Genomic DNA, 23852 nt, shown 5'->3' on the forward strand with positions numbered 1-23852 from the left:
ACTGTGGCCAACATCCAGAGAACTTCCACTGACCTGTCAATTATGCCGTATTTAGTATCTGGGTCAAGATGGAAAAAAACTGTTTTTCTGTTCAAAGGTTTCTTACGAGTCATTTGTGAAAACATACTTTTTGGTGTTCAGTGAAAATGTTAACCCGGTACCAATGACCAGATCTGGGGGAAATCCCCACAGAGCTGACGATGTCCCCTGGCCTACGACTGTTCGTCATGGACACGTCTGCTCTGGTCTTGGATGGCGTTGTCTCCAGGTCTGTCCTGGTAGCCTGTCTTTATGTGTTCCCAACTTGGAGGTGGAGCAGGGGCTGGGCCTTCTCCCCGCCTGGTCTTTCCCCAGTCTGTGTGAATGTGGTTTCACTGGTGCTCTGCTTTCTCTAGTAATGGCTTCTAGGCTTGGAAGGTGGTGAAGGTGAGGCAAGAGGTGGCAAGGTCCAGAATCCAGCCACAAGCCTCTTTTCATGCTTTGGCCTGATGAGGGATGGCCTTTGGTGACAGGTTGCCTGGGCTGGGTAGGGTGCATTCAGAGGAACTCCTATAAGGTGGTGCTGGAGACCTGGGGCCTCCACCCACAGGTAGCCTTGACAGTGACATAAGAGCCATCGACATCCCTGATCTCCATAAAGAAAGTACCTTTCTTCCCCTGTCAGCCCCAATTGCTCAGTATGATGATGCATTACCATACTGGGGATTGTGAGTTTGGGCATCATGAGCGCCATATTGAATGGAGGAAAGATCAAATGAGTAAACCCTGATGACGGGGGAGATATAAGGGGATGGTTGGATGCTGCTGCCTTAGAAAGGGTTGTGCCTTTTGAGAGTCTGTTTAAAATTGATATAATGACTGTTATGCTTCTGAAAGTCCTCTTCTTTTGTCTTATTGTGTTTTTGTCTTCGGCTCAACAGCCAGAGCTGTCCTGTTGCACTTCTGCAACATCTGTGGTCAAGAGTGTAGACTCAGGAGGTAGACTCTCTGGGTTGGAATCCAGGTTGGAATCTGGTGGCCAAGTATTAGTTGTGTGACATTAGTGCCTTTGTGCCTCAGTTTCCTCATTTGTCAACTGGGGGATAATAGCAGTATCAACTTCACAGGGGTGTTGTGAGGATTAACGGAGTCCATGTGAACGCAGCACCTGGATGGAGCATGGTAGGCTAAGCACTGTGGAGGCAAGGGCTTTTTTTTTTTAATTTTTATTTAAGATTTTATTTATTTATTTTTAGAGAGAGAGAGCAGTGAGTGGGGAGGGCTGAGGGAGAGGGGGAGGGAGAAGGAGGGGAGAGAGGGAAATATAGTTGACCTATTTCACTATTTCACTGAATGGAGACCGTTTGCTAATGCACATTCTGGGCTTTTTAGTTACTTTGTGGATTCATATGGGAACAACTGGGTGAATTCATGTGAATTTCTGGGTCTTTAGACAGTCTGGAACGGTGTGGCTTGGGTGGAGTTCTGGAAGAACACTGGTACCACACGCTCTTTACCACTGAAGGGATACCCATTCCAGGAGGTGTCGGTCTGCTCATAGTCAGTGCTAGTTCCAAGCTGATATAAAACGCAGTTTTAGGAGATCGTTGTCAAAACAGCCCCAGGTCTTATGAATATGAAAAATGAGAAAGTATGGTGGTTATGTCAGTTTGATGACCCAGTACCAATATCTGCAAGTAGTAAAGGGAAATCTCTGGCAGACCCAGATGGAGCCGAGGGCTGGGCAAAGGTTTGCTGTCTGTTTGGGACCACTGTGAAAGCTGGGCAGCAAGATAGGCTGGCTCACATCCAGCAGGATGTGCAGGAGAGCCTTGTGTGGCCGCACCTGTTCTCACCTGGGAATGTCCCTCCATCGTTGGAAGCATTCTCAGGTGCGAGGCCTGCTGACGTGTTCCAAAACTCTCCTCCAAGTAGCCCTTTATGGCAATGATTCCCAATCAAGAGCTCTGGGAGTGGGCTTGGGAGCCTCCCGGGTGAGAGTCCCTGGAGGACAATGAAACCTCTGGTTTGCACCAGGCACATCACGGGTCATAACTCAGAGCAATTGTGCCACAGACTCAGTCTTACTAAGACAAAGTGGTTTGAGTTGTTTTTCTAGAAATGGAAACAGGCGTGCCCTGAGTCATTCATACCCTGGCTGGATCGCTTTCGTTAGCAATGGTTCGCATTTCCTAGATAATCTTATGCATGTAGGCTCCTCTCAGACACATTTTCTCCACATGGCCTGTGGAGTGACCAAAATTAGGCCCTGGTGTCTCCTCACTCACTGTGCCAGTTGGCAAACTCAGAAGGGTGCCAGGTGGAAATTTCACAATCTTAAAAAAGATATTAATAAGGATACAGAAGCGAAAGGCTCAAATACTGGCTGCTGTTTATTGTGCAAGAGCTCGCTGCTTGCGCTTGCTAAGGGCTTACATCCCCTATCTGCAATCTGTAAGCGGGGCGCTATCTGCCTCGTACAGATAAGGACGACGAAGCTGAGAGAGGCCGTGTTCAACTCATGGTGGACTTCAGAGCAAGAGGAAACGCTGCTGACACATCACCAGTGGGCTGTGTTCTACCCCTAGGAAGGGCGATGCTGTGTGCTGATTCTCTAGTGTCTTGTTTTTCTCGATCTCCTCTGTGGCTGGTGTTTTGAACCTGACCAGGTGGGGGGAGGGAGAGTGACAGTGGACAAGCAGGGAGGTCCAACCGAGGACCATGCGAGGACTCAAGCTGTCCAGCACCTTGATCTTGGCGAGGCACGGTAATAGTTGAGCTACTGCTCTTTGCTGCTGTTCCAGGCACTTCTCCCACTTTGGAAAGCTACCCATTTATTGCCTTAGGGGAGCCATAGTGCAACAGAATAGGGAACTCAGGGTTGAATTTCAGAAAGAACTCAGGGTGTGAACAATACATTTGGAAGAATACTAGCTAGGAGACAGTGTTTGTTCCAAGCCTCCCTGAGATTAAATGAATGTTCTAGGGATGGGCAAAGGGGAAAAGAGCTCTGAGGAGGTGCCCGCTATGAGTCCTCGGTTGGAGGGGGGAATGGAGGGGCCCTACAGAAACCCCAGATATGCTGGAGAACCCTGGGAGGATGAAGTTCCGTGAACCCCTGAAGTTCCCTGGGGAGATCCCAGGGAAAGAGACTTAACCCAGAGTCTCCCTGGTCCCCGCAGGTGACATATTTTTATCAGATGTTTAGGTGGACAGGCCTGAGTAGCCTGTGCACAGGCTCCCCCCCTTGTGCCCGCTCTCACCGCATGTGGGTCCGGCAACAACACAGAACATTGACTTCACTGCCAGAGAGGAGCTGCCGTACTTGAGGAAGGCCCATAGCTGGGACAAGGAGGCTGTAGAGGTCATGAATGAACACCAGGAGACCAGATGGACGGAGGATATTTTTGCGAATACCAAAAATGTACCCACTGGTAGATGGCAGTGACCAAGGGCCAGATGCTGGCACTGCTGCTTCTGCCCTCACCTCACTGGATTGGCACGAGGCACTCCGGGATTTTGATGTGACCTTGTAAAGGAAGAAACGAGACCCTGGAATTTAATGGAGACATCATAGAAATAAATGAATCATTGCTTCTTTGCACTCAAATCTGTTGGCCAAGATTTGTAGTCACTGCTTTCATGAGCTAGTGACGAGTTTGCTGTCATGGTAATGCTGGTAATTAGAGTTCTTGGTCGTGGTAAGGTTTTAGGCACAGCTTTAGTGACAATGCTGCAAGGTCGTAGGAGAAGGGACGTGGGAGTTTGAAAGCCTGGGGTTTCGGTTCTGGTCTTCACCTCCACTCCAATCATGGCCTCTGCCATTGATTCACCATTCTGGACCTCTGGTTTTTTTTATAAATTAATATTGGGTTAAATTATCTGTAATGTCACTCAGAGTTCTTATTTTGTAAGTTCTTATATGTAAGGTCACAAAATTAAAATCAGATGTTAAATTCGTTTCAGATGGGGACAGGAAAACAACACATGAATCCCCTTTCCCCCCTTACTCATATTATCAACCAACTCACGGTCTTTTCATTTATACCCTATTTTGTGCTTACTTTTTATGCAGCCCTGTAAGCAGTCACTTAAAGTGTGTGGACAAGGTGATTTGGTCTCGCTCTATCCTGTATCTCATTGGTGACTTTTCTCTCAGGTGACTGCCTAGGAATTCTTGATATTTGCATTGGTCCTTGATTTTCTGGTATCCTGCATTTGGTCTTAAAATAGGCACATGCTTTATCATGTGCTGACCTATTAATGTAAAGAAATCCCCAATGTCAATGAGGTTTAAAAAGGGAGCCCCAGGACAATCACAGTGTTCTTGACCCCAGTGACAGCCATTACGTGTGCAGGCTTCCTCATGTGGACATCTGTCCTTGGGTGTAAGTTTTGCACTTTTAAAAGAACCACGGGACCAGCGAGATCAAAACAGTTTTTGGTACGTGTGTTATCCCCCAAACAAGTAAGAGTATCTATGTCAGAAGATGTGTGAATTCTGGTATTTTGTTTTTTCACCACCGTCCTAATTGTTGAATACCTTATTTAGTTCCAGTGAATGACTGAGGGAGGATGCAGAGAGAAATAGTTACACTTGCTTATGGAGTACACCTCTCTGTGCCTGTGTCCTTAGGTGATAACTGAGAGTTTAAGAGTTCAGTGATACAAAATATGACTTTACAGAAATAACTGTGCTTTTTCCTGTGCCTCGGGATAGCCATCCACCCCCCTCAATGCAGGGTGAATTACCTATCTTCCGTGTCCTTTTGGCACCCTGATTTACCGCTCATATAGCATTTCTCAGCCTTCGTGGTGATTTCTGTTAACTTGTCTACCTTCCACACAGGATGGTGAGCTCCTTTAAGACAGGAATTGTGTCATTCATTCTTGTAGTTCTAGCGCCTACAGAAGGGTCGAATGGGTGGCAGGATGGGTGGGTGGCAGAAGGGGTGAGTAGAAATAGGAGCAGAAAATAAGTGATCGTTATTCAGTACATGACATCATATGGAGTAACGTGTGAAGTTAAACGGATGCAGGTGAGCTGTTGGACCAGTTGGAAACACTCTATAGGACAAAAGTACTCCTAATAGCTACAACCGTTGATTTGCAGACAAGTTTTAAAGAAGGTAAAGATAATTCGTCATGTAAGCAATTCACTTGTCCATGAAGACATAAGGCATATTCGTCCAATTACCAACTTGATCAATGAAATGATTTAGGAAGTCCGGTGGTTCATTTGCAGTAATGACCAGTTACAAGAGGATGTCTAATTTGAAGCTCTGCTATGCTTGTTTCAAAAATCCTAAGCTCATTGTCTTACAGCAGTGGTTCTCAAACTCGGTTATACTGTTGATCCTTCAACAACTCAGGGATTAAGGGGGCCAACCCCTCGTATGTTTTATGTGTTATATACTGTATTCTTGCAATAAAGTAAGCTGGAGAAAAGCAAAGGTTAAGAAAGCCATAAGGAAAAGAACATACATTTACAGGAATGGACTATAAAACATGACATATAAGTGGACACAACACAGTTCAAACCCATGTTGTCAAGGGTCAGCTGTACATCAGAATCCCCAGGGAAGCTTGAAAAAAAATCCTGATTCTCAGGCTCTCTCGAAGACATCATCTCAGACTCCTGGGGTTGATACCCAGGCATTGATAGCATGTCAAGCTCCCCAGGTGATTCCAATGGGCCTGGTGACCTCTTTCCTGGGCTATGACCCACACAAGGACACTGGACTATAAATTTCAAGAAGGAATTGCCCGAAGATAGCAAGAAATTAGGCTGGAGCATGGGACGCCTAGGTGGCTCAGTTGGTTAAGCGCAGTCTTCGGCTCAGGTCATGATCCCCGAGTCCTGGGGTCAAGTCCTGTATCAGGCTCCTTGCTTAGCGGGAAGCCGGCTTCTCCCTCTGCCTGCCGCTCCCCCTGCTTGTGCTCTTTCCCTCTCTCTGACAAATAAATAAATAAAATCTTTAAAAAAAAAGAAATTGGGCTGGAGGCTGGAGCATAAAAATGGATGCACTCTAAAAGTATCTTCAATTAATAATTTAAAAACTCATATTCACTAAAAATAGTGAAAATGCACTGCAAGTCAATTTCATTATTTGAATTCGTTAATAACTAAAGTCATTATTTTATACCCAACTTAATTGGATATCATGCACTCAACCAAGCTTTCTCCATGCTTGGAAAGATAAAGATGTTTACAGCGCAGTGTAGACGCGGTGTGCAGGGGATGGGAGTTGGTTTCCTGGCTCAGCTGCCACTCACTTTGTCTCAAATGCCACAGGTGCGGCAGGCCAAGCCTTTTAATACCACGTCCACCCTTGGGGATTAAATTCATTCCCAGAGAAAAGGGATTCATAAATTCTTGCCCTGCCTTCCAAACAGCAGTCTGATTTCACCAGGGTGATAAATTGCTCCTATCAAAACAGACATCAAGTCTCCCAGGGAAATAATGGGTTCCGACAGAACCAAGGGGAACATCGTCAGCGCTTACAAGCAGGGGACCGGTAAAAACCAAGTCTTGGAAAATCAGTGACTATTTTATTTATTTATTTTTTTTGAACCTCTCTCAACCTCTTTCAAATTGTAAGAGGTACTGAAGAGCAGATGAAAAGGATAATGTGATTAACTTTAAATGAAACAAATCCATCATAAAAATGTCCCAGGGAGCACATTTGTTGGAGGGTGTGGGATCAGGCCCAGGGTTGGGCGGGCTGGCGGAAAGGTCTGTGGGGTTGTCCTTTACAGTCTCTCTGGTGGGGTTCCTTGGGTGGGGAAGCCGCTGTCCGGGCGAGGTGATTTACTGTGTGGGGAGGCACTCCTTGCTGAGAACCCCTTCCTCCCCGCCCTGCCCCATCTACCTACGTTACTGGGGAGGAACGCTGAGGGCCCTGGTGAAAATGCAAATGTTCTCTGGCCAGAAAAACATGTTAAACCATGACTAGCTAGTAACAGTTTATAGTAAATCACTTCCCCCAAATAGCCAACTGGCCTCTTACTTGGGCCCAGAAATAAATGGGAGGATGGAAACTGATTACATAACTGCGCTTTTCCCGATTTCCTAACACAGTATCTTGCCAGACCTTAGGCTTCTCAGTACGAAGACAATAGCCTCTTCCCGGACTCCGTGTGAGTCAGGTCCCTGCGGCTGTTTCCTCAGCTGGAGATTTTTTGGCTGCAGCCTCTGTGCCCCCAGCGCCCGACCCCCCCACCCCAACCCTCTTGGAAGTTTCTCTGAACGGCCCCAGGAGGATTACCTTCTGCTTTTATAGCTTTTTTATGTCCTCTAACACAGGGGAGCAGAGAGTAGCCAACTGCAGGCCTTCACTCACGCATTCATTCAACACGTGATTGCGAAGCTCCTACTAGGCGCTGGGTACTGTGCCGCATACCAGGACAGATGAAGAGAGAGCGGAGACAGATCTGTCCCTGGAGAGACCTAGACCCGTGTGCTTCGCATGGCATTCCGGGGGCTGCCAGTGACGCCGGACTCTGCGGGGAGGAGGCCAAGGGGGCTGCTCTCCTTGGCGGGGCCTCCCTTTCTTCGTCAGTCTGGAGCACTGAAAGTTTCTTCCAATACTGAGTTTCTGTGCACTGGAATCATCTAAAACAGAAATATTTTTTTTAAATGTGATTTTTTTGGGTCTCTGAATTGATAAAGTAGAATACCTTTCTTGTAGAAAGTTTGTATCATACTGAGAATCAGAAAGGAAATAAATTCATCATAATTCTATGATGAATTTAGGGGTAATCTTATTTAGAGGTAATCACCATTTAACATCCTACTTCGATAAGTAGCCTTTTATTATGCATATATTCCTTTAAAGATTTTTTTAAAAATTTATTTGAGAGAGAGAAAGAGAGAATGAGCAGGGAGAGCGGCAGAGGGAGAGTCAGAAGCAGGGAGCCCAATACAGGACTCGATCCCAGGACCCTGGGACCATGACCTGAGCTGAAGGCAGACGCTTAACCGACTGAGCCACCCAGGTGCCCTGCATATGTTCCTTCGATGAGGTCAAGAACAACTTTTTTGTTTGTCCACGAATTCCCATAGGTATGTATTTTTTCCGTCAGTGCATCTTCCCCTTCAACATGATGTTTATGGTTTACCGTTACTGCTACTACCATCTTATTATTTCTCTTATTATTACGTGGTGTGGATCAAGTATTTACAACACGCCAGGCATGATGCCGCGTGTTTTATACGTCCCAGGCCTTACTGCCCAGTGTCCAGGTGAGGCAGGTAGTGGCTGCGGGTTCGCTAAACAGCCCATCGAGGCTGACAGTACTGAAGACTGGCCTTGTGAGCGGGGGTCCCGGCTGAGGAGCCAGGTGTCCACGGATCACACCCCACCCGGCGCTGTGCGTCTTTTCCACATCTGAGTATCGGACCCATCCCCGTCCTCGTCAGTTTCCAGTTTCCCATGGTTATGAACAGCCCTTTGATGAAATCCTTGCAGCTACACATTTGCACAGGATCTATTCTTTTTGCTTCAGATAAATCCTAGCTGTAGAATTGCCAAGTCAAAGGTCACGTTCACTCTTGGCGTATGCTGCCAGTTGCTCCTCTTTCCAGAACTAGAGGTGGTATGTGAAGTGCCCCGAACCGGGCAATGCGCAGACAAAGGGAGCGGACACAATGCTGAGGATGAAAAAATCAGACTCGTCCAAAGCCAGACGGAGATGCTGAGGATGGAGGGAGGCCGCCCGCCCCAAGCCGGCGCCTCCAGCTCTGCCAATACCAGGAGCCCTTGATTTATGGCAGGTAAAGGGCCAACCGTATAGGGTATGGGTTTTACCAGCCACATCATCTAAAGTTACAGATATCAATCAAATGCTGACTTTTCATTTGCCTTGAATTAAAAAAAAGAAAATCATGCGGGCCTTTATTGTCTTTCTCTGCTATAGCCAAGCCTGAAGCTTGTGCCAACGTTTCCCACGTAGAAATGTCAGACGAAATCCCAGTGCCATCAAACGAGACCTTTATTCCTCCATCTGCACATTATGACTCTAATAAACACTTTATCAGCTCATGAAAATGATGGCGAACAGGTGACTGAAGGATTTGTTAAGTCAGCAGCAAAGATTAACAGTTCTTTTCAGAGAAAGCTGTGAGAGGTCCCCCTGTTTAAAACAATTGTGGCATGCGAATTTTCAGCACTTAAATCATTATCGGCAATTAGTCCTTGTCAAAAAGGTTGCAGCTGGCTTTAATTACAGGTAAGATTTTTATAATTTGAACTTAGTGGTGCGTCTGATAAGTAGGACTTGGAGGAACACCCTTTGGGCGACTTACAATTTGAGGAAAACTTTAAGGCATTTCAAAATTCAAAAATTCATTATTTTCAGCAATGTTTTGTTCCTGACGTCTATTATTAAGCTTCTAGAAAAATTTCCATAAACTTCATCCTTCAGCTGTATTCTTCCCTAACAGAAAAATTACTGATGATTAAAAAATTGCTTTTTAAATTATAAAGCACGACATGCACATTCCATACAAAAAACTCTGAGCAGTACAGAGGATACAAAATAAAAATAATTGTCTTTGTAGACATCCCTTCATCCTCAGTCCACCCAGGTCCAGAGCTAAGCTATTTTGGTTTTAATTCTTCTAGAAACGACCACCGTAATTTCATCTACGATTATTTTTACTGCTGTATCTTCAATTAACTTCGAACAGTGTGTATTAAGTCTTCACCCAGGAAGATGGGGGGGGGGGGCGCCTGACTGGCTCCGTCGGTAGAACATTAGGCTCTTGAACTTGGGGTTGTGAGTTCAAGCCCCGCTAGGGGTTGCTTAAAAAAAAAAAAAAAAAGGAAGATGTGAGATTTAGTGCTTCTACCTTCCCTCCCATCTTTCCTTTACTTTACTATGCTTTTTAAGTTTTTCTGTAGCTTTACAACTTTAAGCACTATGCTTAGCTATTTCTTGACCCCCCAACTTTAGAGTTTCGCCGTTCTCATGGGCGTGCAGCAGTGTCCTGAGGCTGCTTTAATTTGCATCTCCCTGATGACGTAGGAGTGGGACATCTTTCATATGCTTCCTTGCCATCTGCCTGTCTTCTTTGGTAAAGTGTTCAGCGCTTTTGCTCATTTTTAGTCAGTTGCTTACTTTCTTGCTGGTGAGTTTTCAGTGATTTTTGGGTACATTTTGAGTAACAGTTGTTTCTCAGATATGTCTTTTGCAAATATTTTCTCCCAGTCTGTGGCTCGTCTTCTCATTCTTCTGACACCGTCTTTCCCAGAACAGAAGTTTGTAATTTTAAGGACAACCAGCTTATTATTTTTTCTTTCATGGACCACGTCCTTGGAGCCGTTGAGCCATCAACTTGAGGTATTATCTGTTGCCCGCCATTAATAAAGGTGAGAAAAGTAGCATCTTTATAATCCCCAACTTTCTTCCCTCTTTGTCCAGCTATGCCATCATGTTTTCACATTATGTTTCTATGTTTTTCGTAACTGAAAGTTTTCTAGGCTCCTAAGGATCAATTGTAAAAACAAAGAGTTTAAAAAGCAGCATTGATATCATGATGATGATTTAATATTTTTCCTGCAAAACAAATTAAGGAAGGGTTCTGTGTTACTGAACTGGTGCTATTTGAAGGATCATCTTCCAAGAGTCAGGATTAAATGTATTTTTCTTTTCCTAAACATCTATTGCTCAAAATTAGGGCGTCTTGAAATTTGCTCCATCTTTGGGCCACACATGTTCATTTCAGTTGCTCCATCGTTGGGAAGGTACAGCTACCTTCCCCTTCCTCTCACCCCCTGATGTTTCCTTTTTTTTTTTAAGATTTATTTATTTATTTGACCGAGTGAGAGAGAGCAGGGGGAGGGGCACAGGGAAAGGGAGAGAGTCTCAAGCAGACTCCTCCCTGAGCATGGAGCCTGACTCAGGGCTCGATCGCAGGACCCTGAGCTCATGAGCTGAGCTGAGATCCGGAGTTGGCTGCTTAACTGACTGAGCCACCCAGACGCCGCTGTCCCCTCTGGTGTTTCCTATTTCCATTTTTTTTCTTTGTTTTTTATTTTTGTAACCACTCACTGAAGGAACACACGCATCCTCATGTCTTTTAGACCTTTCAGGATCTTAATCATATGATGTACATAATTGGATTTGTTTCTGTCTTGAAGACCTTTGCTGAGCCCTCTTGGTTTATTCTTTTAAAGGGTCCATTGTTTTCTAGACACACCGTACAGCTCTCAGCCTTGGATTGCTTTCCTTGATCTCCTCCTTTGTTCACTGCGAGTTAAATTTTATAGCATCTTTTTTCTTGAGGTCCTTTTTCCTTTTGCCAGAGTGTAACTTCTCTGTGCCACAGCGTCTCCATCTATAAACTTAGGATAAATATAATGTCACAGGTTGATGTGAAGGTTCAAAGTTAGTTCCTGCAAAGTGCTAAGAAGACTACCTTGCAAGTATTGCTCGGCAATATTTTCAGAAAGGGAAGTAAAACTCTCAGAGTCCAAAAACTCTCAAAATATCTTTATTTTCTACCACCCCCACTTGGTTGATAGCTTGGAATAGAATTTCAGTTTTCCCTTAAAATCTGAAATGTTTTGTTCCTTCATCCTCCAACATTACGTTCTGTTGGCAAGTCTGAGGTCAGTTTAGTTCTTGTCCTTTGTAGATCATCTTTATTTTTTTTCTCTCCCTTCTAGAAGCAGCTAGGGCTCTTGTTTTATCGTTGGGTTCTACAATGTTACAGAGTCCAGGAGGTAGTTTTGTATTCTCTTCCGCTCATCTGGCTTGACTCTGGCTGTGCCCTTTCTATTTGAAAACTCAGGTCTCTCTTTAGTCGATAAGATTCTCCTCTTTTATTTCTCTATTTCCTCCTCTCTATTGTCCTTGTTATCTGTGTCTGGAGATCTCTCTAAGGATGCTATTAGAAATTAAAAAATTCTCTTCTGTTTCAACATCATTTCTCTTTTCATTGGGGTCAGTTGTCCATTTCCTTCTCTTGAATATTTTATTTAATTTTTTTCCTTTTCAAATTCCTGGTGATTTTTGGTTGAATCTTCATGAACGTTGAGCAAAGGTAGTTGGTGAGCAAGGGTAGCTGATGTGGTTTCCTGTGCAAATGTGTTGGTCTATAAAGCAGAACCATCACCCTCTTGACCTGGACGCACATGGGCAGCTCTGGTGACAGGTGTGCTTCCCCTGAGGAACGAGAGCAGAGAGCGGGCTTGGGACCTCCCATGACTGTCACTTTCCCCAACGTATCCCAATTCCTCAGAGGTAAAAAATACATCCAGTAAAATAAGAGCAATTACTTCGTTGTCTCATAAGGCAAATTCATACATTAACTGAATTTCATCTTGTTTCATTGTTGGGGGAAGAAGGCAGCAAAACACATTTCAAGGGACTGAATTGCAGTGAAGGACCAGGCAGAGGGCTGGTAGGGCAGCACGAGTGCTCACAGAGATGAAGCCCAGCACGCTTCTCCACTCACAGTTGCCTGCGGGTCATCCGTTCTGCCGCTGAGCCTGATGGGCCTTCCCAGGTGCCCCTCCGTGCGTTCCCGGGGCGTCGCTCGCTAGACACTCTTAACTGAGTCAGTGTGACCGTCCCCTCCTACTTGGTCCTTGTCTCTGGGGTCTCCTTGCAACGTTTGACCCTCCTGGGATCTCTGCAGGGGGCAGACATCACCTCGTTAGATAAACCTCAGTCTCTAGCCCATGTCTCTCTCTTCAGTCCCACCTGGGGGGTCCCCACCTGGGAGGCTCTCCCACTCACAGCCCCAAAGCTCTCTTCTTCCAAGTTCCCATTTTGCTTTGTGATGCCCTATCTGTCCGGTTGCCCAAGCCGAGAGGCCTGACACATCACACACACAGTTTGAGTTGCTTTAACAAACACCACAGCCTGAGGGGCTTGAACAACAGAGATTTATTTCTCACGGCTTTGGAGGCTGAAAGTCTGAGATCGGGGTGCTGGCATGCGCAGGTGGGGGCCCTCTTCCTGGTTTGCAGAGGTATGCCTTCTGGCAGAGAGGGAGGTCGCCTCTCCGGTGTCTTTTCTTAGAAGGGCACGGGTGACACCGAGGACGCTCATACTCATGACCTGCTGACCTCCCAGAGGCTCACCTCCTGATGCTTTCATACTGGGGACGAGGCTTCAATGCATAGATTTTGGGGGGACACACACTTTCAGTCCGTTGACTGTCTTGTATCTTCCACATGTCTATTGGGTGTCCCCTTCTCGGTCTTCCCTTGCCTTGGCTCGAGTCCTCCGTGTCCTGGTCTGCGTGGCCTCTGGATGCTTTCTCCCTGCGTGTTTGTATCTCTCTCACGTCACTGCACATCCAGAGGGTGGCCTTCTCGCTGCAAGGCCTGGTGTGTGGGACCATATCTGTCTGTCTGTCCTCTCCTCTGAGCATCCTCAGCGCCCCACCCCCGATCTCTTATGCACCCACAGCAACAACAATGACAGCCAGTGGTAAGGAAGCTCCCCGTGGGCCGGGCTGTCTGTTCTCCTGTTTCCTCTGCTGCTGATCTCCAGGGCCCGGAGCAGTGCACAGCACACCGTTGGTGTTCAAGAATAGGGCGTGCAGGCACTCGGTACCTCTTCCCACAGTCCACCATGTGCATCTTCCCCAGCTCTCGCCCTGATCTTCTGATTTTCCCTCTTTCCCTCCTTGCCTGGTGCCCCAAATGCATACAGACTGTGATACTGGGGTGGTATATTCCCAATAATAATGGGGAAGAATGCACTGGCCACACCTGTGGCTGATGAGGTTGGGGAATATACGTGAGGTTCAGTGGGGTGGAGTCCGGAGCCTACAACCAAGAAAGAATTCTGGAGGCGTCTTTGGTGCAAAATTGGTGGTTTATTAAAGCATGGGGACAGGACCCGTGGGCAAAAAGAGCTGCTGCACCGGGGTTGTGAGAGGTGGCTGAATATATACCATGGGGTTGGGGGAGGTAAGGAAAAAGGGAGGCTGAGAAAATACTTTCATATGTTAAAGAAGATTCACAAGATACCAGAGGCCTTGCCAATGTCAAGTTAAGGTTGTTTTTCCCTCTAGCAAGGCATTTAACATTAAGATAGTTGGGAACTTCCTGGAGGCTGCAGATTATAAGGACATTTAATTGAACCTACATTCCCTTCTGGAAGCTAGGTTATTGATAGAAATGCTTCGTTCTTGTAAACTGCTAAAGACATTTGTAAACTGAGGGAGACTTAAATCTTGCAGGATTGTGGTATCTATAGGTTAACTATTTCTTTGTCCTTTAGGGCAGCCAGGAGTGCCTGAGGAATGTCACGTACATCCCATGGGGGGTGGTTGCCGGGTATCAGTTTCTGCTTTGTCCTCAGCTTGCCTTCTGTTCCCTCATCAGTGGCTGCATCCCATGGGCACATGAGCACGAGGTCTGTAACTCTGCTCTGGTGAAGCTACTCCAACTGGAAGTTACAGTTGGCCTTGCTACTTGCTGGACCTGTCCTGTAGAGCGTGTTGGGATTTAGGGGCCAGATTGGTGAATTAGCTAGATGCATGTTGGCTTCACACCCTGCACCCTCTAGGTCTTTAACCTCTGGTGTTTCCTCCAGGTGTGGGATGTATTTTTGATTTACTCTCTTGGTGTGGGTGTTCATGGGGTGGATGTTCATGGGGTGGGAGGCATTTCGGGGGCTTCCATTTAATTTTCCCACTGTAGTCATTCTTACCTCCTACTCCAGAAACGAAGGTAGTAGTTCTTCCCATTTCGAGTCCCTTTATTTATTTATTTTTAAAAGATTTTATGTATTTATTTGACAGAGAGAGGGAGCACAGCAGGGGGAGCAGCAGGCAGAGGACGAGGCAGGATCCCTGCTGAGGAAGGAACCCGATGTGGGGCTCGATCCCAGGACCCTGAGATCATGACCTGAGCCGAAGGCAGACACTTAACTGACTGAGCCACCCAGGCGCCCCTCCAGAGTCCCTTTAAACTGTACCTTTGGGGGCTGGGGGAAGACCACAGTTGGGTCTGTGGACCCAGAAAAGCCACTCTGAGCCAGATGTGGCCAGGTCTTCCTTACCCCTGGCCCACATGCCTCCACTTTGACGAGGGGCTTGAAGATCGTGCCTCAGGTCCCTGGTTATCAGTGTCCTCTCCATCTTGTGCCCAGCAGTCCTCAAGGGGTCTGGGCGTCCCCTGTCCTCCCTCGTGTGGGAGTACTTGGTGTGGCCTCTCTGGGGAAGAATGAGGGGAGTCATCCACCGTGCATTTGCTGTGATGCCGCAGGCCCTTCCTCCCGGGAGCCCACCTGTTCTTCTGTCAGTGGGGGCTGAGCCTGAATACTGGCTCAGGTCCAGGTGCCAAGTCTGGGGCTGAGAGTTGGCTTTTTCTTGGGACAGTTTGATTGTCTTGATTCAGCCTCTTGATCATCTTTCCTTGATTTTTTTTTTTTTTTTTTTTTTTGAGTGTATAGCTTGAACAGTGCTCTCATGGCCACCTGTGTCTCTCAGTCCTAGGCATGCTGTGTCCCCTGCTCTCTCTGGGTCAGTCCCCTGCGGCTGCCACAACCAGCCATGTTGCCCAATTATAATCATGCCCCCTTGCATCTAGTTAGATGCCACAGTGGCTTTTTATCACTTCAAGACTCAATTTGCATCAGGGGGTCCAGTTGGGCAACAACAGGATGGCCCCCTCTGGGCTTTTCAGCGCTGCCCTCATCGACAGCACTCGGAAAGTGCTTCTTCCTGGGCTCTCTCGATGAGCATGGTTGGTTGGCTTTCCAACCTCACGTGATATATCTGCTCTGGAAAGGCCACTTCCCCGAGCCTCTTCCTCCTTTCCTCTGTTGTCTGGAGGGCACTCCTGGCATTTCTGCTTTTTCGGTGTGGGCCGTCCTAGCAGCATGGCAGCCCTGCCTTGGGGCCTTGCCAGGGTACCACACTGTCCCTACTATGGAAGATACGCCCGCATGGATGGACGCTCCCTATTGCACACTTAGGTTCTGTGCCTCCCGATCCAGCCCGTGTGTTCCCCCGGGTCCTGTCAATGGCTCTCGGCTAGGTCCTGCATCCTCTTCTCTCCTGTAGCAGCCCCAGAGCTTCCCCAGTGGGGTGTTGCTGTGACTTGCTCTGTGGGTGGGGGGCGCGTATGGGAGTAGATCTTAGGGGTGTACCTGCTGCCGGGGGCGGGGGGCAGAGGCCCCTGCAGCATTTCCACACAAGGACAGAGCGCTAGCCTTCGACAGCAAGAGAGGGCCACTTCTGCAGGCCCAGAGGGTCCTCAAGAGGGTTTTTAGTGACCTCTGACCTAGAAGTCCCCGTTGTAATTATCAGGGTCCTACTCCCTTCCATCCAGAGTCCCCCCCTGGCATTACAGACTTGTTGGGGCTGAGGATTTAATCTTTTCTGGAGCTCTGAAGCCTGATGATTAAGTCCTGAGCCTGGTCTTCAGCTTTCCCGAACCCTGGCTAAAAACGATGCGTCTTCTTAGATGCTGCCAGTGGGGCCTCTGACTTGCACAATTCACCTTAAATTGGCGAATAATAACTCTCAGGCTTTCTTTGTCTTTCTCCAATAGATGATGACACTCAGTGGCAGCCATTCAACTCCATTATCCTCATAATTACCGTTTTCCAAAGCTCTCCAGTATCTGAGATACTGTACCTATTAGTCCCTTCCTTCCCTTTTCCCTTCCATGGTGTCTGTCCCACTGCTCCAGTGCCACCATGACAACCCGCCAAGGGCTTCCAGTGTCCCACCCACCGGCGCTGGGGCCTCATTGCTGGCTGTTCCCATTTGGTGGATGGATGCCGTGCACCTCAACGCTGTGTTCCCCTATCTAAATTGCTATTTATAGACCATCTGTGATGGCCTGGGTGCCTTGGGAGTGTAAGGAAGAGGCTGTGTGTAATCCTTCAGCCTTTGTTCTAATGAAGAGCATGGGGTGCACATGCACTGATTTGAAAATACTTGTGTGTGTACACAGAGGTGAGGACAGATGCCTGCCAGTTCCAGGGGTGGCCATCCTGATGCGAGCAGGTGGACATGGTGGGGACCTAGGGACTACCACCCAGGAGAGAGAAGCACCTTAGGCCAAGAGTGGACTTGTTTTTAAAAGACAGAAGTGACTACAGACTTAGGTAAATGAAGAGAGAGAAAGACAAGATTTGAAGAATCTGGTAAATAAACAGCCTTTGTGTTTCCTAGGACTTTATATTTTTTCAAGATTTTAAAAAAACATATAATCAAGGCTTTAATTCTCACCATCAGACTAATAAACAAAACCACGCTATTCTCTTGGGAAGAAGCTTGGAATAATTTCTTGAGACATGACACATGACATGCTGGCAAGCCCTCTTCCAGTTCCGCCCCACCCTATCCCACCCACCATTTCCTCCCTCCCCTCCTTTCTTCCTCCCACCTTTCCTTCCTTTCATACATGTCTATTTATTGAGTGCCAATCCCATGCCACACAGCAATCTAGTCCTGGGATCACCCAACCAGAAGGGTTTGTTATGTCTTTCCCAGGGTCTCATCAGCATGGGAATGACCTCCAGGCTCCATTCTGACAGGATTCTCTCCCGGATGCATCTAGGTCCTTCTACATGGATTTCCTCGGTGGTATAATGAATGGGATGATACTTTACATAGATGGAAGGAGTCTTAATTATTGTTTATAAAGTGTATTGAACATGCAAAGCATAAATGCACCAACCGTGAACTTGGATTGGGCCCCATTTTACTGAGTTTCAGCAATTTCTAGCATGGTCACCAGGCAGGGCATCATAGGTATGAAACGTTACCAACTGCATATGTTTTCTCATACTAAAAAAAATCTCATTAAGGAAAACTCATCCTTCTAGTTATCCTTTCCACAGGAAATCCCATGCAAGCACGCAGACATGGTAGCTTTTTTCCCCCTTAATGCAAGGGCCAATGCATACAGCAATTAATCTTTTGTTTACTTGAAACTTTCACATTCAAAAGTTTCATTTTCACATCCAAACTCCCTGCTCTTTTGTGCACTGAATAATGGTACTTTATTTCTAATTACAAGGCCTCGCTGCAACTTCTGAATACTGCTTTTCTTCCCCCTTCCTCTTCTTCTAAGAAGTGTGCATGAAAAGCAGAAATTGTATTTTCCCTGGTTTGCAAGTACCAACATGTGGGGCGGTCTCTGTTTGGTCCCGCGCTCCCTCTTCTCTGTTTTTGGACTATAGCGTAGATACGGTCCACTCAAGATTCCCACTGGCAAGGAGCTGCTTTTTTGTAACCAATCCTTTCAAGCCAGATTTTTTTAAAAAATAAAAATAATTTATAAAAAGCATCCCCTGGGAGCAGCTGTCAGACCACACAGCTGGTAATTTCAAGGCGGGGGGGAGCTGCAGTCCTCATCTGCTTCACTTTCCCATGATTCCAGCTGATTTCTTTTAAGTCACACTGCTTTCATTAAGTTTGGTCATTCTAGGACACGGATGGTCTTGCGTGAACATTCTTGGGAAGGTAATGAAATGAAGCAGGTATGGGATTGCTCGCCCCAAGTGTTTGGCCCAGGGAAGGAAGGGATGGTAGTGTCCTCATCTTGGACTTGTCAGGGCTTGGCTCTGTTGTGAACTGGAGAAACAGAAGAATGAATGATTAAAAGAACAGATGGGTGAATAGTAGGTGTGCAATCAGTGTTCGTATTTACTTTGCAGTTATAGCTGCAGAGTGTGCAAAGGCGCGTTCTTCCTCCTTACACTTCCCCCATTTGGTTAGAATCTCATTCTTATTTAGATTTCCCACCCTCCCTGCCTCTCTTCCTCCCCCCCCTTCCTCTTTTCCTTCTCCATCTTCTTTTATGGATCAGGATCTCAGTATTTGTGAGACTTAGCTCGCATATATCGAACCACTAGCTTTACAGCTCTATCAAGCATTCTTTTCTCTCATCAGCTATGTCTTACCTTTATATAATATCCCAAAGCAGAGCCAAGTTGTCCATTAGGTACAGTGGGGGCAGTGCCTGAGGCCCCAGATAATTTTAGGGGTCTATGAAATATTTTAACTTTAATTAGAACTGAAACAGGAATTTTTAAATTGAAGAAAATGTCCTAATAAGTAATATTAACATAGTTATCTTTTTATCGACATGGGGGAAAATATAATTTTACGTATTATTTTATGGAAGAAAGGACCCATGGAGGCACATATACCTAGAGCCCATGAAGGTCATAAGGAGGCCCTGTCCCAAAGGCTTCATATCTTTTGACAGAGCTAGTGGTTCTTGGTCTTGTCTGCACATTACTGTCACTCAGGCGCCACACCATTCTTAGGGATTCTGAATTAATATGTCTGGGAGGGGGCTCAGGCATGGGTTATTTGAAAGCCCCTCTGGTTCTTTGGATATGCGGTCAGGGCTGAAAACCACTGGTTTGGGTGTTAGATGCTTTCAAACTCTACTGTATACAGCAGCAGTCACCTGGGGCAGGGGGGGCGTCCTCTGTAACTGGAGATTTGAATCCAGAGGCCTGGGGGTGGGGCCAAGACTCTGCATTTCCAACAAGCTCCCAGATGATGGTACCGCTGCTGGCTCGTGGCCCCCACCCCCTTCCCAAGCAGGGTCTAGCGTGGGTTCTGCACTGAGGGGACATGCCATTCTCTGCCTGGAGTTCCGGCACCTTAATGATGATAGGAGCTGTTCTTTATTGAGCACCACTGTTTGCTAGTTACTAGCTGTGTTTTCCATACTATTTTTAATGTCATAACTCCTTATGAGGGGGGTAGTATTATCCCTCTTTTACACATGAGTAAGTAGAGATTTGGAGAAGCGCAGATCGGAGCCCAGGACTCCACAGAAACAACCGGTGATGCTGGGATTTGAGTCAGGTCTGAGCTGTGCCAAGTCCACGGTCTTCCCCCAGGGCCATGCTCCTCCAGCTCCCAAGTGTCTGCCTGACCCGACACCCCACCCTGCAGCCAGAGGGCTCAGCCATGGTTTTGATGAGATAACCGTAGTTTAAAAAGAGTGAACAAAAAAAGTTGAACAGTGAACTACATTATTTTACATTATATGGCGAACTCTATTATTTTTGCTATTTGTTAAGTCTAGCCTCCATTGCATCGTGATGCTCAGTGAATCCCAACATTGGTCTCATGGCATCACCCCCCTGCTCACATGCTGGCTGAACTCTCTGAGTAATGTTCAAGGCCCGCTGGCTCCACACACCACAGAAACTTCCCAACACGCATTCACTCATCCGACATCCATTTACAGAGCATCCGCTCTGCTGCAAGGCCCTTGTCCACGTGCTGGACCATCTGGTTTGTTGAGGGACCATCGCTGTTTGGTTGAACAATAAAATAAAGACCTACACAACTTATGAATATCATCTGTTTATTCCAGATGTAATTTAATTTTCTTGCCATAGCTTTAGCAAAATAATTATATTATTATACTTAAGATTCCCACAAAATTTGTGTCCTATTAACAGCGAATAGCTAAAGGCTTAAAATATCAAGTTCAACTGTTTTCAAAGTATACAAAATTCGCATGAGTTTTAAATAGGTTTAAAATTCAAGATATTAAAGTTATTTTTCACATCTGTTTTCAAAGAGTTGTTTTTCTCCCAAATTGTTTTAAATTGTCTGTTCAAAAGCAAAGTGTAGGTTATAATTCATACATGTTGACAATTAACATCAAAATTATTTTAGTGTAACTGGAGTCTTTAGTTGTTTTTGAAAAATAAACCTGATTGCCTAGAAATATGCAATTTAATAGAAATAAAAGTTTGCAGTTCTAGTATTCAATATTCATTTGGTTGCCCATGTAACGAATTAGTATCGCGTCTCATGCATATTACGTCCATACCTACATACGTGAAGCGTAGGAGCAATATGAATCACTTAATATTGCTGGATGGTCCTCAGTCACCACATACAGCTGTTGCAAATACCGCACTGAATAGCCTCTGAAAGCCTCAACTGGAACATGAAGAGAAGCAGGAGAAAGGACGATTGGCAGCTCTAGGAATCTAGACATGCCCTTAGACAGACATGCCCTTGGAAAGAAAGGATTAGACAAGAACATGAATGGGTCTTTTCTCTTACCTAATTGTTTCTGCTGCTCCATCCTTCCCTTCACTTCAAAGCAGTATCAGTATCCAACCCTCAGACCTTCATGGCTTTGGATACAACCACCTTTTATTTCAAAGACATAGGGCCAGTGGCATGGAGTAGTCCAAGCCTGGGCCTGCATGGTGTTATCATGAGAGCAGGTGTTCAAGGAGGCCATATTAACTTCCTGTTGTTCCTGTAACAAGGAACTGGGGGCACTTACAGCAACAGAAATGCATTCTCTCCCAGTTCTGGAGGGCAGAAGTCTGAAGTCCACATCACTAGGCCATAGCCAAGGTGTTGGCAGGGCTGCTGTCCCTCAGAAAGCTCTAGAGGAGAATCTGGGCCCAACCTCTTCCAGTCTCCAGTGGTCACAGGCATTTCTTGGTTTGTGGATCCCCTGCTTCCATGGTCCCATTGCTTCCTCCTCTTGCACATGTGTCAAAGCTCCCTCTGTCTCCCTTTGAGGAAGATACTTGTAATGGCAGGTAGGCCCCCCCACCCCTGGGAATCCAGGATAATCTCCCCATCTCCAGATCCTCAACTTAATCACATCTGCAAAATCCTGTACAAGGTAATATTTACAGATTCTGGGGATTAAAACTGAAAGGGGTGGGTGGATATTCGGCATACTATAGATGAACTATACTGTGTCACTGTTGAGTGCCAGGTCATGAGGGACAAGGTGCTCACATGTTCTTTATTAAATGAAATTTGTTTCGTGTTATGATATGTTGGACCATAAAGCATAGGGTCTTGGCAGGGGTTCGTCTTCCTCTTCTGCAGTGTTGGCTATAAAGGTCATGATCTTTCAGTGCTTAGAACAATGCCTGGCAATAGTAAGTATGTAAACTTTAGCTTTTATAGTCAGGACCAGGAAATGGTGTCTGGTCCCCAGGTATTGATCAGTGATCTTAGCCTCAGGGCCTTTGCAGGCGCCATGGGGGAAACAGAGGTTCAAAGGTAAGCAAGACTTGGTTCCTACCCTCGGGAGGCTTCTGGTCTACTGCTGTGTTTCTCAAACTTGAGACCACAGGGACTCCTTTTAAGGGACAAAAAAAATCTCAGTCACCTGGTGTTGTTTTAGACAAGTTCCTAGTTGTGCAAACACACAACTAGGAGTTGACTTTTTATGGCTGTAGTTCCTACACTTCTCCAAAACAAAATAATTCTTCTAATTGGGTGTTAACCAAACTGAAATCTACTCAAGTTTAAAGTCGAGTGGTGGCATTTCGCTGACGGGAAAGGGTTGCGCGGCTGGTGGCCGGGCCAGGCCCTGATGCCTCTGGTCCTCGCTCACTGCCCTGTCTCGGGTGACTCAGCTCTCCCACCCAAGTCCTCTGTGTGAACTTTTGTGAAACTTTCATTCATACAGTGCTCTGTGATGTCATTTGACCTTTCACTTGTCTGCACTTCATTATTTATGTACCGAGTGGGTCTCTTTTCTTTTCTCACGAGCCTGCCTCCCTTCAAGCAGAGCTCCGAGTGCCAGCACCACTGTCAACACAGGGGGACGCAGGTTATTAGGAACTTCAGCAGGTGACACAGGCAAAGAGTAGTGTCTTCTACTAAGGGGATGATCCTTTTTCAAAGGAAAAGCATGGACTGCTGAGAATGTGTGCTGGGCTCTGAGGCTGATGGACGTGGATCTAGGGACCATGTCTTGCATTTTCCGGGGATGTTCTCTCATCACACGTTCTGCTCCCTTGTCTGTTTGCTGAGCGATACTGCTCAGTGTTGGTTTGAAGAACCGTGGCCCCAGACTTAGCTCCTGACCACCAGCCTCGAGCCCCCTGTGTTGTGCCTTTGCTGCCACCTCGCCCTTCTCATCACCCTTGGGATGCTTCTCTTTATGGCTTTTGAAATGTTCTCACCCTTCTGGGGCCAGCTCAGATTCGACTTCTTCCAGGAAGCCCTCCCAGCTCCTGACTTGGTGCTTGCCTATCGCGGCACAGACAGTGATGGGCCCCATGTGCTCCATTGATTCCGTGCTTGATGTCCCGTCCTCCCACAGGCTTGCTCTCAACCCCCTCTTCACCCCACGGCCCCCGAACGGGCGTCTGCGACACCAGGCCCTCAGTGCATCTTTGGAATTCGGCTAGATTTGTGGGTGTCCCTTCTCCATCATGGATGGATCATGGAGCTGGTGAACGGCCACTGTGGGGACAGGGACTACCGCCATTGTGTCCCTAAGCTGAGTTCCAGAAAACTTTGCAGCATTGACATGGTGAGGATGACCCAGGGAGATGCTTGAACAGGGGCAGAGCCGGCACGGCTGTGTGCATCTGTGCATGTGTGTGAGCGTGCGTGCGTTTAACCATATCCCGAAGGCCATGTTACCTGCGCGTAGAGGTGAGGACAGCAGTGGGACGTTCGTCTCACCCAGGCGGGTGTCCCACCCCAGCTCCCCACATCCATCCCCATTTTTTCTTCTCCTTCCTCCTAAGGGATTAGTGGTGAATAAAAGGAGCAGTAGGAGACGTTTTTCTTCCTGGCAACACTGTTGAAAACAAATTGTTGGAGGTGATCTCCTGTGTGAACCCCCGTGCCGCCGGCCTTTGACGGAGATGCCCCAGTACACCCCCAGGTGTTACCAGACGCGGGCGCTTCTGAGCATCTCTCATTCATTCCCAAGTGGTGCAATTACATCTCCGGCTGTTCATGACCCTCCAGGGTTTTTTTTTTTTTTTTTTTTTTAACTTGTATAAATAAATCAATTATTTAAGGTGGTGACTTTGATCACTATGAGCTGCTGTTTGGTGGAAAAGTGGAAAACCTCAGTTGTTCTCTGGGAGCTCCCTCCCCACCCAGCTTGCAGTGCAGCCCTTCCTCCAGA

General features: G+C 46.7%; 1 long non-coding RNA gene across 7 annotated transcripts in view; it reads left to right on the forward strand.

The window, feature by feature from the left end:
• The window catches only part of LOC113269479 (uncharacterized), a 235573-nt gene that overhangs the window by 104273 nt on the left and 107448 nt on the right, over positions 1-23852 (forward strand). The gene's annotated exons all lie outside the window — the stretch shown is intronic.

This window comes from Ursus arctos, unplaced genomic scaffold, assembly GCF_023065955.2.
Source record: "Ursus arctos isolate Adak ecotype North America unplaced genomic scaffold, UrsArc2.0 scaffold_8, whole genome shotgun sequence".
NCBI lineage: Eukaryota > Metazoa > Chordata > Mammalia > Carnivora > Ursidae > Ursus > Ursus arctos.